This window comes from Tiliqua scincoides, chromosome 9 (assembly GCF_035046505.1).
Source record: "Tiliqua scincoides isolate rTilSci1 chromosome 9, rTilSci1.hap2, whole genome shotgun sequence".
Classification (NCBI taxonomy): Eukaryota; Metazoa; Chordata; class Lepidosauria; order Squamata; family Scincidae; genus Tiliqua; species Tiliqua scincoides.
The window spans coordinates 2,282,073-2,296,811 of record NC_089829.1 but is presented as its reverse complement, the minus strand read 5'-3'; the positions used below and the strand labels follow the sequence as shown (position 1 = coordinate 2,296,811).

General features: G+C 56.2%; 1 protein-coding gene across 1 annotated transcript in view; it reads right to left on the bottom strand.

The window, feature by feature from the left end:
* RAP1GAP (RAP1 GTPase activating protein) overlaps positions 1-14,146 on the bottom strand; it is a 40,826-nt gene extending 26,680 nt beyond the window's left edge. Inside the window, exons 1-2 of the mRNA XM_066637905.1 lie at positions 14,121-14,146; positions 10,130-10,165 (exon numbers count right to left, since the gene is read on the bottom strand). The gene's annotated coding sequence lies outside the window, so the exon portion shown is untranslated. The remainder of the gene's footprint in view (positions 1-10,129; positions 10,166-14,120) is intronic.
* Positions 14,147-14,739: the final 593 nt, after the last annotated feature.

The window sequence follows — 14,739 nt, the reverse complement described above, 5'->3', positions numbered from 1 at the left end:
GGATATTATATACCTGGATTTTCAGAAGGTGTTTGACATGGTCCTTCACCAAAGGTTGCTGAGAAAGCTCCACAGTCAGGGAATTAGTGGGCACGTTCTCTCCTGGATTAGGAACTAGTTGAAGACCAGGAAGCAGAGAGTGGGTGTCAACAGGTAATTTTCACAATGGGAAGAGATGAAAAACAGTGTGCCCCAAGATCTGTCCTGGGACCAGTGCTATTCATAAATAACCTGGACTCAAATTTGCAGAGGACACAAAACTTTTCCAGATGGAGAAGACCAGAAGAGATTGTGAAGAGTTCCAGAAGGATCTCTCCAAACTGGGAGAATGAGCAGCGAAATGGCAGATGCATTTCAATATAAGTATAAAGCAGGGCAAAAAAACCCACAAAACTTCATATACAGATTGAGTTTCGTTATTTGTGAGGGTTCTGTTCCCAGAACTCAGGTGGATGGCAAAAATTGCATTAAAGCAAATCCATTTAATAATCATGTCCTTTTGCTAGGCAATTTAAAAACAGCCTTGCTAAAAACAGCCCCAAGTGTCAGCCCCTCTCTCGCATTAACGAAGCTATTGTTAAACAATAGCTTTGTTAAACAATTGTTAAACTATTGTTAAACAATTTCCCCTTTAATTTAAAGGACATTTCTTGTAGCACTGGTGAAAAAATATGTGGATAATTAGATCTATATTCTATATTAGATTAGATTCTGAGCTATCTGTCAGGAGAGAGATTGGGGTGCTGGTGGACAGCTTGATGAAAGTGTCAGCCCAGTGTGCAGTGGCAGAGAAGAAGGCTAATTCCATGCTTGGCATCATTAAAAAAAGACTGAGAAGAAAACAGACAATATTATAATGCCATTGTACTAATTGGAGTATTGTGTCCAGTTCTTGACTCCACATCTCAAAAAGGATATAGAGGAAATGAAAAAGGTGCAGAAAAGAGCGACCAAAATGATTACTGGGTTGGGGCACCTTCCTTATGAGCAAAGGCTACAGCCTCTTCAGTCTAAAAGGCCCCTGAGGGGGAACATAATTAAGATATACAAAATTATGCAGGGGATTGATAGAGTGGATAGAGAGATGCTCTTTTCCCTCTCACACAACACCAGAACCAGGGGGCATCTGCTAAAATTGAGTGTCAGGAGAGTTTGACAAAATATTTCTTTATCCAGCGTGTAATTAGTCTGAGGAACTCCTTGCCACAGGATGCAGCAGAACTCCATTTCAGTTTTTAGAATTTTTAGCTTCTTATACTAGTCCTTTTACTTTTTAGTCTCTAGTTTATTTGATGTTTAGTTTTAATCCTTAGTCATTTTAGCTTCAAGTGCCTTTGGTTTTAGTTTTTAGCTTGCTTTAGTTTAAAGCTTTTCAGGTTGAGTTTTAGTTGTTGTTTTTAGTTTTTGGTTTTTTAGTGTTGGTGATAGTTAGCCCCCTCCCTTTTTAGGACGGGTTTAGGCTCGTTAGACAAAAGAGCTACACCACGGCACCTAGCCTGAAAAACTGTTAAGTTCAGTAATGAATTCCAGCCGTGAAAGCCTCAGCATGTTTATCTCTCCTTCGCCCTCCCCCTCCCCACGGGCACCCAGGCAGTCGTGGCTGCAAGCAAGCAAGGACAGGTAAGCGCCTGAACCCGTTTAATCTCTGGCCCTCCAGAGCTCATGGCCAACATCCAACAGAAAGATAAAGAGCAACAACTTGTAAGAGCAAGACAACTGCAGCGTGATCCTAGGCATGTCTACTCAGAAGTAATTCCTCACTGACTTCAATGGGGATTTCTCCCATGAAACTGTTGCAGCCTTTGTCAGTACACAACAAGCTCCACTCAGGCTGAACAGAGTGAATCCCTCATGGATGCAGAGTGACACCTTCATGGCAGGATGGCCTGGGAAGAAGCACAGCCTGGGTGTGGCTCCTGGAAAATCCCGCCTCGGCTTCAACTTCCAGCCAGTGGGAGGACACTTTTCACATGGTTGTGAAACCCACTTTTCAGAGGATTGCTAGTTTCAAATTCATAAGAACAGCCCCCCTGGATCAGGCCATAGGCCCATCTAGTCCAGCTTCCTGTATCGCACAGTGGACCACCAAATGCCCCAAGGAGCACACCAGATAACAAGAGACCTCATCCTGGTGCCCTCTCTTGCATCTGGCATTCTGATATAGCCCATTTCTAAAATCAGGAGGTTGCACATACACATCATGGCTTGTAACCCGTAATAGATTTTTCCTCCAGAAACTTGTCCAATCCTCTTTTAAATTCCTAAGTATTTACATCACAGAGGACTTCTCATGGACTATTAACACCAGCATGTTGATAAAAAATGGGGCGGCGTTGATAAAAAACGTGGGGCGGCAGCTAGAAATAGGACCTTCTCAGTAGTGGCACCAACGCTATGGAATTCCCTTCCCCTTGACTTAAGAATGGCTCCCTCTCTTGAGACTTTTTGGCGAGGCATGAACACCCTTCTGTTTAAACAAGCCTTCTGAGTTCTCAGCCTTTTTAACATCTTTTCCACAACTTTTAATTTTTTACAGGCCTAATTTTTTTATGACTTGCTGCTCTATGCTCTTTTTAACTTTTTATCTGACTACTGTTTTTATGATATGTGTTAATATGCTTTTATCTGTTTTTAAATTATGTTTTTAATCTGTTTTAACCTGTTGTAAGTCGCCTTGAGTCCCTTTGGGGAGAAAGGCGGGGTAAAAATAAAGTTATTGTTATTATTATTATTAATAAAAAGGCACAAAAGCAGTTATATTTTCTGAAGAAGCTTGGGAGGTCAAATCTGTCACAGCAGCTGCTTGTGTCTTACTATCGTTGCACCATTGAGAGTGTCCTAACCTGTGATATCTTGGTGTGGTAAGGAAATTGCTCTGCAGGGGACAAAAAAGCTCTGCAGAGAATTCTTAAGATCGCGCAGCACATCATCAACCTTCATCTACCAGCTTTGGAGGACATCTATACATCTCGCTGTGTGCAGAAGTCACATAGTATTCTGAGAGACCCTTCCATCCGGCTCAGAAGTCCTTTGAACTGTTGCCTTCAGGTAGATGATACAGAACTATTAGAGCAGCACCACACGATTCCTGAACAGTTTTTATCCCACAGCCATAATTATGTTGAATAAGGCTATATAGTTGTTACCATGCTCCTGGGTGTTATGGTCTGTTATACTGTTCTTATATTATGATGCGTGTTGTATAGAATGTGTGTAGAGTGTGATTGTTGGAATTGCAGTATAATATTATGCTTGTATCTCAAAGGTGCATGAATTTCTTTGTGCTGTAGCACAATAACAATAAAGTTACTACTACTACTACTACTACTACTACTACTACTACTAATGTATATGGCCACTGCTCAGCAGCTGACAGCACCCAAACCGCTTTCCCTGTTATGGCCTTGCAGCTGGTCTGCAAAGTAAGGCAGTGTCAACAAGCCCGTAGCACAGACAGAGAGACTGAGGCTGGGAGAGGAAGTGACCACGTCTGGCTGTGGCTGAGCGGAGGTTCAAGTCAGGGATGTTCTGATGTGTGCACAGTGTTACAGATGCCTTCCAAATCCCCCTTTGGATAAAACCCATGCACACGGGAAGGGACCTGCTCAGCTCTCGAGTGCTGCCCTCTGCTGGTGCCCATAAGTCCTCCCACCTGGAACAGCAGCCTCGTCTCTCGGGGTGCACTCAATCCCAATTTCCACAGGGAAAGTGCCAGCGCACACAGATTGTGGAATAAGTGGCAAAGACAGGCCCCTCTTGCTGTACAGAAGACCCCTCAGGCAGGGCAGGGAAAGCCCTCCCACCGCCTTGCTTGCACCTCCAATTCCTCCACTGCCTGTCAAGATACAGCTGAACCTGGAAGACACAGACTTCAGGCCCTTGCCCAGAGAGGTCCCCTCACTTGTGTTCAGGCAGCACTCGGGAGGTATGTGCAAGCTCCTGGTTTTAGTGGTAGGCTACCTCAGATTGCCAGATGCAGGGGAGGGTACCAGGATGCAGGTTGTGTTCTGTCATCTTGTGGGCTCTCTGAAACATTTGGTGGGCCACAGTGAGATACAGGAAGTTGGACTAGATGGGCCTTTGACCTGATCCAGTGGGGCTCTCCATATGTTCTTCCCCCAAGTCAGGGCAGAGAGAGAGAGAGAGAGGGTTATGGGAAGGCTCTGCGAGGCCGTGACCCTAGGAATGCTGGTTGGCACATGTGCCCCCAGCACAGCTTCTGTCCAGGGCCACAGAGACAGATACGGCTATTGTACCAACTGGCAACTCCACACAATAGCCCCCTCACTGCAGGTATGAAAAGACTGGGGGGCCTGCATGATTCCAAAGGTGGGAGATGACGACACACACGACTCTTCTTTCCTTGGAGACAGCCACACAAAGCGCCTCCAATGTGGCTTTTCTCCTTCCCAGTGAAGTCACCCACTCCACGTCTTCCTGCGGTTCTCGACTGACAATCGAAGCACCTGCTGAGTTGATCTCAGGCAAGAAATGCCACTGGGGAATGTGGGGGCAGAGAATCCAGCATGCGGCTTGCCAGGAGCAGGCCATCCCCTCCAGCATGCCCTCAGAAAGGTCCTCTCTGCCTTTCTCCAGGCTGCGTCTCACGCGAGTCCCAGTTTGGGTCAAGGAGCCAACAATCCCACTTTCGGGCTCTGGGCCATGGCTCCCGCCCCTTCCTCAAAGCCTTGCATTGTACCAGGAATGCCTCCTCCAACGCAGCCAAAGGCCAGGGTGCAACACTCTCACAGGCACTGAACTGGAATGTACAACCAGCACACAGAAGCAGAAGGAATTCCAGTAGCAAAGACTGGTGCACATGCACTGGTGAAGGCAGAAATGCACTTTTGCCATTTTGTACTTGGCCATGTGTTCCTCCTCCCCCCCCCCTGGTATTTCAGCCCCAAAGTTCCAGCAGCAGGGGAGGTGGTCAGTCCAGGAAGGAGAAAGGGTGGCCTCTGGTCAGACAGAAGTTTCTCTGGCTAGCCAAAATCTAGAGGCCAAAGTCAGGGAGGAGAGGGGGGTACCAAGGACAAGACGTGCTATGGAGGCTGCCGGAGAAAGGCAGGTATCTTGAACGCAGAGCGTTCTGTACTAGAACCTGGCTGAAGCCGGCTGCCTTTGTTTCTTTCCCAACTACTCTGTGGGGCGATGGTGACAGAGGCCTGCAAAGCTATATTGGGAAGATGCATCTCATGGTGTTTGTTCCACACTGGAGTGGTCAGGCCAAGGGCCCACTTAGTCTTGCTGCCACCAGAGGCCTCTGGGAACAGACAAGGCAGCAAGAAAGACATACCCAGGGGCTGCTCCCTGCCACAGCCAAGCAAACTGGCTGGTCACAGCAGGATTCACAGAGCTGTTGCCAAAGGCAAGTGAGAGCGACCAAGGCCAAAAGGGGGCGCTGAAGCTGTTTTGCTCCCCTCCCTGAGCACCCACCTGGACTGGGGCCTAAAGTGATTCCTGAGAAGGAGGTGGAAATAGAGGTAGAGGAGAGCTCCCTGGCTCACAGCAACCCATGCAGCCAGTGGCTTTTGAAACCCTCAGATCACATCAGCCCTGTTCCCTCCTGGCATCAGAAGGCAAGGGGGGGGGGGACAGACAGCTCCTGAGCACCCAGAAGGACCACGGTCTGTCCACAAGAGCTTCTGAGGAAGGTTACTCAGTAACGAGGGTAAAGTCCGCTCTGCTCCCAGAGGTGGAGAGGAGATGTGCTCTGGGTGTCTCCGGAAAGACCAAAGCAGAGCCACCTTCCAAAGGGTAAAGGGGGTCTCGGGACAGTTCCCCTTGGCAAGAATGGTAATGGAGCTTTGAACAGGACACACTGAAGGGGGCCTTTCATGGGGGGGTGCAACTTGGGAAGGCCGGGCACACATCGGGGGAAGGCCCCCGGGTCTTAAGTGGCTTGGAGCATTGCACTCAAAGTGCTCTGGGCAAACATGAAGGTCTTTCTGGAGCCTTCTGCGAAGCAGGTAGAGCTGCTCCATCCCTCCGTGGTGGGGCAAGCCATGAAGGGACAAGTAGGGGCCATGTGCCCCCTGAGAGGCCACTGACTGTGTGAAGACTCAGACCCAGAATGAGACAAAAGCCCTAGTCCTACAGAAATGGGGCACATACCATGCAGGGGGAGGGAGGGAGGCTATCCACCTCTTGGGGCCTGCTGCAAACCCCCATCAGGAACCCCCTTCCCTAGGCTGGAAACATGCCTGGAACTGATTTTTTTAAATGTTTCCAAAAGACCGTTTTCTAAACAGTCCAGGTTAGTTAATACTTAACAATTCTAGACCTGTTCACCTAGAAATAGCACCCAAGAGATCAATGGACCTTACTTCCAGGAAATGCATTTAGGAGTGCCGCCTGAGCAGCTCTGAAGGGGGTGGGGTGCTGCTGGAGCACCCCCCCATTGCTAAGCGTGGCCAAGGGGGGCACTGGCAGGGATGCAGGCCAGTCCACCCAGGCGTCCCAGAACACCCAAGGCTTTCCAGAGGAGTCCTGGTGATGGAGATACCCCTTTTCTCCTTTGCAGACTTGGAAGCACATCTCCGCACCAAGCCGCACATCTTGTGCCTCGACCATTTGTGCTTGCATGGAATAATTCAGTGAAGCTTTCGCTTGTTCAACAAAGTGGCGTCAATTTTCTGCTCTGCGGCACAGAGGCTGCCCATGCCAACCCAAGGCCACAAGCGGGGCACTAAGTAGGGAGAGGCTGGCAAAGATCCCTGCACAGGCAGCTGAGGGAAGTGATAGCACAGAGCAGCATCCAGTCAAGAACAGGCCCTGGCCTAGCCTGAGCCCATGACGTCTTCTATGCCAAGAGGAGGGAGCGCAACCCGGCCTCCTCCGGTCAAGGCTGTGCAGCCACAGTGACCTGCCAAAGCCCAGCAGCCTGTGCCAGGCCAGGTGGGAAAGGAAAGTGTCACAGGGCAGGTGGCTGGCCGAGGCCACTCAATCGCAAGAGATGCAGCTGGCCATGTGACGGGGTCTTGCGAGGGTGCGCAGGGACACTGCCAGCCAAGAGCCCTGCTTTAACTCTCACCTCCACCTCACACTCCCTGGGGAGCCCTCAGGCAACCCAGTCCTCACAGCTGCAACAGCCCACACAACAGGCTTGTTGTAACGACTGCTGACTGATTCTGCTCAGGTCAATTGCAGAAGATTCTAAGGATGCCAGGATCTGTCCATGGTGCTGAGAACAGCTGCTCTCAGATGACAGAGTGCCCCAGTCCCCTTTCAATACCAAGGCTCAAGATGGAGACACTACAGTCTCCAAGATCTCCACGGGTCCAGATCCTCCCCTCATCCCAAAACGAAGCTCCACAACATGATGCTGGGGTCCTCCTCACCCACCAACCCAATTCTCTGGAGTGGGTCAGGCTGTTGGGCAGGGCCTTGCCAACTACCACATACGGGGCGCCTCTAGGTCATGCTGGGCTAGCATTGCTCTTGCCTTCCAGTTGAAGACTCCAGCTGCTGACTCAAAGGGTTAGGGCCCCCCTCACCCAGGGTCCCACCTGCCACACAGTCAGATGGCCAGTCAGACGCTCTTGGAAAGTTCACCAGCATGACAGCATCCAGCCTTCCCTCTCCACTCACACAATACGCTCAGAGGTAGACTGCCCCTGAAGAAAGAAGACTCCGTTTCCAGCTACCACAGCAAGAGAAGACACAAGGCTACTCCTTCTGGACCAGACTGAAGGCAGGTCCACCTCGCCTGGCATCCGTTGTACAACAGGGTCAGGCAGATGCTTGCCTGCTCTACAGCTAGGACACACAGGTAGACTGTCTTCGAACAAAGACAATCACCAAGGCAGCCCCGCTCACAGCCACTGGCTGACCTGCCCCACAATGTGAACTTGCCAAATGCCTTTCTTGAGCCCCCACCAGGTTAGTGGCCACCTTGCAGTTGTGAGTTTCACATGTCAATTACACACTGCATGGAAAGAAGCCTCTTTTGCACCCCTTCCAAGTCTGCTGGGCGATTCAGGGACCGCCATTCTTGTGGGAAGAAGAAAACTGTCTCCTGCTCCACTGCTCCTCAACACCACGCAGCTTGGCTTGCTGGTTAAGGAGATCCCCGGAGTGATGGTGCTCCGGACAGACCTTCCTGCCTGGCAGCACAGCACAGTCAACCTCTGGCTTTGAGTTGGAAAGGGATGGGCCCCATCGTCTTTGGCCCAAGAACTCTCTCAAACCTGGCCAGGTTCCAGCTGAGGGCCGCAGTACCTCCCGCTGAGCTGGTGGGTCAACCAGACAACGGATCTCAGCCTAGAAGCAATGGGATAGAGGAGGAGCATGGGAGAGGCAGGCGGAGCTGCACCCCAAGGTTTTTGCAATCAAGGGCACAGCCTGGATCTGAGACATGGCCAAGGCGCCCTGTCTGGGGTGTGGGACCTAGCAGGACAAGGAAGCCACAACACACAAGGGAGAGAACACATGGAGTGGGACACTTACTCCAGTACAGCATCCTTTGGGAAGAGAGAAGGCAAGCCTCAGTAGCAAGCCAGGGGTGTCTGCTCCGCCTCCCAGGGGGTCCTCGTGGCTGCCCAGGGGCCCCTGCTGTGCAGGCAGAAGAGAACTGGGTCTACCCTTGGTAGCATCTCTGGGGGGGCTGGGAAAGCCCCACCAACCTGGCACAAAGGCAGCTCCCCACGGGATCAGAGACTCTATCCAGGTAAGGGGGCTCAGTCCTGGGTGCAGAGGAGAATGCCTCCCCCATCTGTGGCTCAGCCCGGCTGTGGGAAAGAGAGTACCCTGCAAGCACCACCCTGTTTCAGGGTCTCGTGTGCCCAAGTAAGGGAGCTTGTTCTTGTCTCAAGGGGTTTACTGGGTGAGTGAGAGGAAGTCACTCTGCACAAGCAGAGATGCACTGCCACCGACTAGCAGTTCACACCCTTTTTAGGGACAGCCTTCGGCACTTACAAGGCAAGAGTCCACCTGAGACCATGTCTGGGATCAGCTCCCCCAACTTCTCCAGGCACGCACTGAGTCAAGGCAGCTCTGATCCAAGGTGGTAGGCTCTGGGGTGGAGTCGCTTGCAAAAAGGGTTGGCCTCAGCGGAACCGCAACAAGGAAGGACAAGAGTGGACCAGGAGTGCATCCAGGAATAAGTAGCAAGCCTTCCTCTCCCTGAAGCAGTTGGGGGAAAACCTGCGCAAGCCCAACTGGCTTGTAACCCCCACGTTCCTCCCTTCCCAGCACGTGCCATGGTTCGCTCACTTTCCTGGCCCTTTCTGGACTGGACTGTGCAAATTCCTCTTGGGAGGATGGGCCTGCTGCTGACGTGGAGTGGGGACTGAGGCCTCTGTACACCACAAGTGCCCCTTTCAGCAGCTGGCACCACCCAGAGCACCCACAGCAGCCTTCGTGCCAAGACAGAGACTGAGTGGCTGTCATTGTTCCCACTGGGCCAGTCTGTCTGGTCCCAACATGGGGAAGGACAGAGGACACAGCTCCTGGACCAGCCCCTGTGCAGGGAAGCTCAGAGCCTTCCTCTGGTCAGATGCAGACAACCCCCAAACCTGGACCACTGGGGAACCTTCCAGACCCAAGGAAGGAGGACTCCAGGACAGAGAGGGGGCAACAGAGGTAGGATCTTTGTTCTGGATGCCAGGGCCAAGGGGTCCAATTCCCTGAAATGCCTGCCCTGCAACTGCCCTGAAATGGCCATGGGCCTGGGGGTTTCACCCCCCCCCACTTCACTGGCACCCTGCCAGCAGATCACCTCCTTGAAGGAGGCCTGGCTTCCCATCCTGCCTTTGTGAGGGGCAGGGCCTCTTCTGTGGAGGCCCCAAGTTTGCTGCCCAAGGTAGGCCAAAGGTCTTCAGTGCAGACTCATCCTGCTGCCACTGGGTCTGACTCCTGATGCTGCACAATCTGCGCTCTATGTCTCTCTCCATGCTGCTCTGAGACCCAACAGGCACAGCAGCCCAGAAGTTTTTAATGCAAAGTAGTCGGGAAGTGCAGGAGACAGAGGCTGACCCTCACAGAGTGGGCAGGAGAGGAGCTGCTGAAATGGAGAGACCTTCTCCCCCCCCCCCAGCTTTCTGAAAAGGAGGATGGCTGTGGCAGACATACCAGGGCTCCCAGACCAACCCCCCACCCCCATCATGCAACATGTAATGGCTGTACTCACTTCAGGCTCCAGTGATGGGCAATTGTCTTGTCTACCCTGAAAAACACAGAGAAGACCCAGAGCTGTGAGCAGCAAACAGGATCCAGACACTTGCCAGCATCCACAGGACAAGTCTACACAGAAAAAGGAGGGTCGCCCGCACAGCAAGGAGGAAAGCCTCTCCCCCTCCAAACAGCAGCCTCTTCCTCTGCAACCAACACACTGGACAGTTGTGCCCGCCAGAGGCCCCACCCCCAAAAGTCCCCCAGCCGCAGAGACAACCACAGTCACCTGAAGGCCAAAGATCAACACACAAAAACAGGACTTATTTTTGGCTTCTCCTGCATAGCCCCAAACCTGTTTGGCCAGCCGGGAAACCAGTCGCCTTGTTTGGGGTTGAAACGTCAGGACTTGGGAGCCAGCCCCTCCCTTTCAGGCCTGGCTGCAAGCAACAGCACCCTCCCCTGCAACTCTCCAGCTACCAGCACTGCCCCCTCTCCTATACCCACATGCAGCTGCTTCTGGGGGGCAGCGACAGGCAAGCTGCCTGTTAACACCTCATCCAGCCTGCATTCCAAAAGGCACCCCATTGAATGCTCAAGATGTGAGAGACGAGGGGCCACATGGGAAGGAAAAGTTGCAGTGGGGGGGGGGGGTCTGGTCTGCTCCTGGCACAAAGGCCGGCCTGAAAATAGGTCCTTCGGTCCTTCTCTTCGCACAGATAAGCGGCCAGGAGAGACAAGATAAGACAGATCCGGAGCGGAGGAAGAGAGAGTACTGCAGGAAGAGCCCCTCTGGAGCCAGGAGCTGCCAGTGCTGGGAAGGGGGCAGTGAGCAGCCTCCACCATGCAGCCCGCCCACCCTCATCACCTCCTCTTCTCCACCCAGGCGATCCACAGCCCAGCCCCTTACTGAATTATGCTGAACAAGCAGTCCTGGCACAACCACAGTGGGGAGAGGCTCATGTATCCCACCCAATTAGGGCCAGGGCGGGCACCGGAGCCACCTGGCACCTCAAGGTGAGGGCGGGGAGAGGCTCCCCGCTTCTCAAAAGGAAGTACGGCCCAGCTGATCTGGGGGGGCCCTCTCAGGCCCAGGCATAGTCCACTGCAAGTCGGCTTCCAGGGTGGGGGCAGGTCCCTCAGGGCTCTCTGGGGCCGGAAAATGGGCCTGCCTTGATCCCAAGCCCAAACTGAGGGATCGCCTAGGTCAGTGTTGGCTACGACACCAAATCTGCACAATGGCTGGTGCTGCAAAAGGTGGCCAAAGCAGGGTGGGGAACGAGGAGGGAGATGCAGCCTAGGACTGTAGGCCCCACCCACCGAGGGGAGGCAGAGCTGGCCTGGCTGAACACTCCAGGACCCCGTGGTATGAGGCCTTGAGCCCAACTCCATAGCAGCACAGAGACTGCAACTGCCTCCCGCAAGGAAAGACTTCAAGGAGACTGCAGGGAAAGCAATCTGCTAGCTCACAAAGGTCAGACAAACAAGAAAGGAGCAGACACAGATGCCAGCCAGATCATGAATGATTTCCAGTGACTGCGAGTTCCACGGACTGACTCTGTTTTAACAAATTTGCTTGTCCAAATGCAGGTCACGAAGTGGGGAACTTGTTGAAAGCTGGTGGATAAATACCCTGGGAAGGCTGCCTGGTCCTTGTAGCTCCTGCTAAGGCCCAAGTACATCTGCTCTTCATGGTGCCTGCCCCTTCTGCAGAAACACTTCAGCCCAGGATGGATCGCCCTTCCCCTCCACCCGAGCTGGCTTCAGCCACCAAGGAGTCACTGCCAGTAGGGACTGCAAGGAGTCCTGAGACCCAGTGGAAAGGGAACAGGGCTGGGGACCAAGCTTTCCAAGCAGAAATGAAGACTTTCTGCCTCTGGCATGAAACCAGGAAAGCAGCTACATTCAAGGCATGTACAGGAATGTGCTCCTGCATCCATCTGCCCTGACCGGCTTCAGCACCCCTCTTGGTTCCAGCATGAGCCTCCCCAGCTTGAACACTTACCCCCCATAGGCTCCAAAGGTGAAGCTCCGTCTCCTGGAGCCCATGGTGTGCCCTGCCCTGGGGAAGGTCGGGAAATCAGGCCCGTCCAGCAGCAGCAGAAGGGGCCTCTGTGGTGGCATCCCAGAGAGCTGGGAAAGAGAAAGGGAGGGAGGAACTCTCGGCCTCCCCGCCCCCTGCAGCTCAAAAGAGCCTGGCTTGTGCCTGCTCCAGCCAGCACAGATAGGCCTGGCGCCTCTCCAAGGCCGCTCAGTCACACACCTGCATTCCGCCCGCAGCTCACGAAAGCCAGGCAGAAACGGGAGCCAGTGCGCACAGCTCAGCTTTCCCCCACATCTCCTACCCAAAGCCATACACGGGTGGGGGCGATTTTGTGGAGAGAGCAGCAGTATAAGCAGGAGGGAGGGAGGGACTAGCGGAAAGGGAGAGGAAGGTGGGGGGCAGCCAGGCGCCCCTCCCCCACAGGGTGAGGCAACAGGTGGACTGGAGCAAGGAGCCACACATCTCTTAGGGGTTGAGGCTAAAGCGCTGATTGAAAGCGCCCCCTCCTGGCCAGCACCTACGGGAAGCCACCGGAGCTGCCAGGGTTGGTTGAAGAGACTGAGGCGGCGGCAGCACCCTGGACAGTGACAGAACAGGCGCTTTAGGGCCTGTCCGCAGGTGCCACCAAGACAGAATGGTCTTTCCCTGGGGGGGCACCTTGGTTTCCCCGCTCAGTAACTAGAGCAACGTCAAGGGCCCCTCACAGCCTCCAGCAGGATGTCCCTCCACACTGCCGCTGGCTTCACAGCAGCCAGGAACCTGCACCCTGGCCCAGGGGGAGCGCCCAGACCCTGGAGAGCGCGTGTGCAGGCGCCGGTCGGGGAGAGAAAGCAGGGATCGGACTCCGCCGGAGACAGCAGCAGCAGCTGCCCACATCTTCCGGGGGCGCAGCTCCAGCTCCGGGAGGGCAGACAAAGAGCGCCTCTCATGGGGCGTCAGCTCGGAGCCGGCGCTGACCGAGGCACTGCCCCCCAGCCCCCGCCACTGCTGCCCCCCTGCCGCTTCAGCAAGGCAGGGGTCCTGCAGGGATTCCCCACCAGCAGGGAGCTTCGCTCGCGGCCTCTGCTCCACGGGGGAGGCCCACCCGCGCATCTCCACGCAGGACCGCCAGCGCAGGCGGCGGGCGAGACTCGCCCAAGGGCACCGGCTCGGTCAGTGGCAGAGGCACCCGCTCTCCCGGACGAGCCCCGCCAGCCGGTCCAGCGCAGGACCTGGCGCGGGGCCGTGACGGCCAACGCCGCGTCCTGGCAGGCGGGGAGCGGCCCGCGGGAAGGGCGCAGCCGCCGCCCCTCGCACACGCCGGCCCGGAAGGAGCAGCGGGCGGGCGGCCCCCGCGGCAGCAGCCTGGAAGCACCGGGAGCTGCGGGGGCGCAGCCAGGCGCTCGCGTCTCCCCCAGCGAGGAGGAGACGCCGCAGGAGCCGCCCAGAGCCTCAGCCTGGCGGGCGCGGGGGCCCAGGCGCTGTGCCAGCCCGGCCCACTCCCGCAGCCCCCGCCCCCGAAAGGCCCGCTCGGGCTGGCAGCGGCGCTCCGAGGCTCCCGCGGAGGGCCGACCTTCCCTGCAGCTCCCTGCGCCGGAACGCGGCCGCCCGCAGCCTCCGCGGGCCGGGCCGGCTCCCTCCAGAGAGGCGCCTCGAGCGGGCAGAGGCCTCGAGCTCCGCCTGGACGGGGTCGCCTCTCCGCGAGCGAGCCGGTCCTGCCCAAGATCGAGCACGAGCCCCGTCCGCTCGGCACGCGCCTCTGCCCGAAGCCGCCCTTGGCCGAGGGGGAGCCCCGCCAGCCGCGCGCCCCTCCTCTGCAGCAAGGGGGCTGCGGCGGAGCGGGGGTCAGGCGGCGGGCCGCGCTCGGGCCTCCTGCTCCCCCCCGCAGACCGCCCTCTGCACGCGCTCAGAGGCCCGGGCACGCGCCGGGCCAGGCCGCCGGGACGGAGCTCCGGCCTCGCAGATGACGCCAGCCCGGCCCGCTTACCGTCTCGCCCGCTCCTGCAGCAGCTGCCGCCGCCAGGGACTGAGCCTGGCGAGCCGAGCGCGCAGTCACGTGGAGCTCCAGCCCCCGCGCGCTTCCATAGGCCGGCCGGGAGGAGCGGCGCAGGGGGCGGGCGGAGGGCTGGCCACGCCCCGGGGCTTCCACATCCCGCGGCAGTCTACCTCTGCGGGGCGGGCTCGGGCTTCGTGGGCTCCCGCCTGCCGCGGCGCGGGACTTGCTGCCTCGCGGTCCCCCCAACGGGAGGCCGCCCGCGCTGCAGAGTCCCGCAGCCGCCGGCGCAGCGACAAGACTCCCGGGAGGGGAGGGGCGCCCGTAGGCAGGCTGCAGCGCCCCGGCCCTTCCGACGGCAGGCGCGCGAGAGGCGGAGAGCCGAGACCCAGCAGGGCAACAGCCGGCCAGAGCCCCGTCCCGCGAACAAGCAGGCACCAGCTCCCGGGAGAGCCGCCCGTCCCCCTTCAAAAGCAGCGGCTCTGCCAGAGCGCCTCGCTCCCGCAGAGGCTCTCGTCCTCAGGGTGGCCCACGAACCGCAAGGAGCCTGGCCGGCAAGCAGGCCCGCTGCGTGCTGCGGAGCCCTTTTTGGCTCGCCTGGACCCACCCTTGC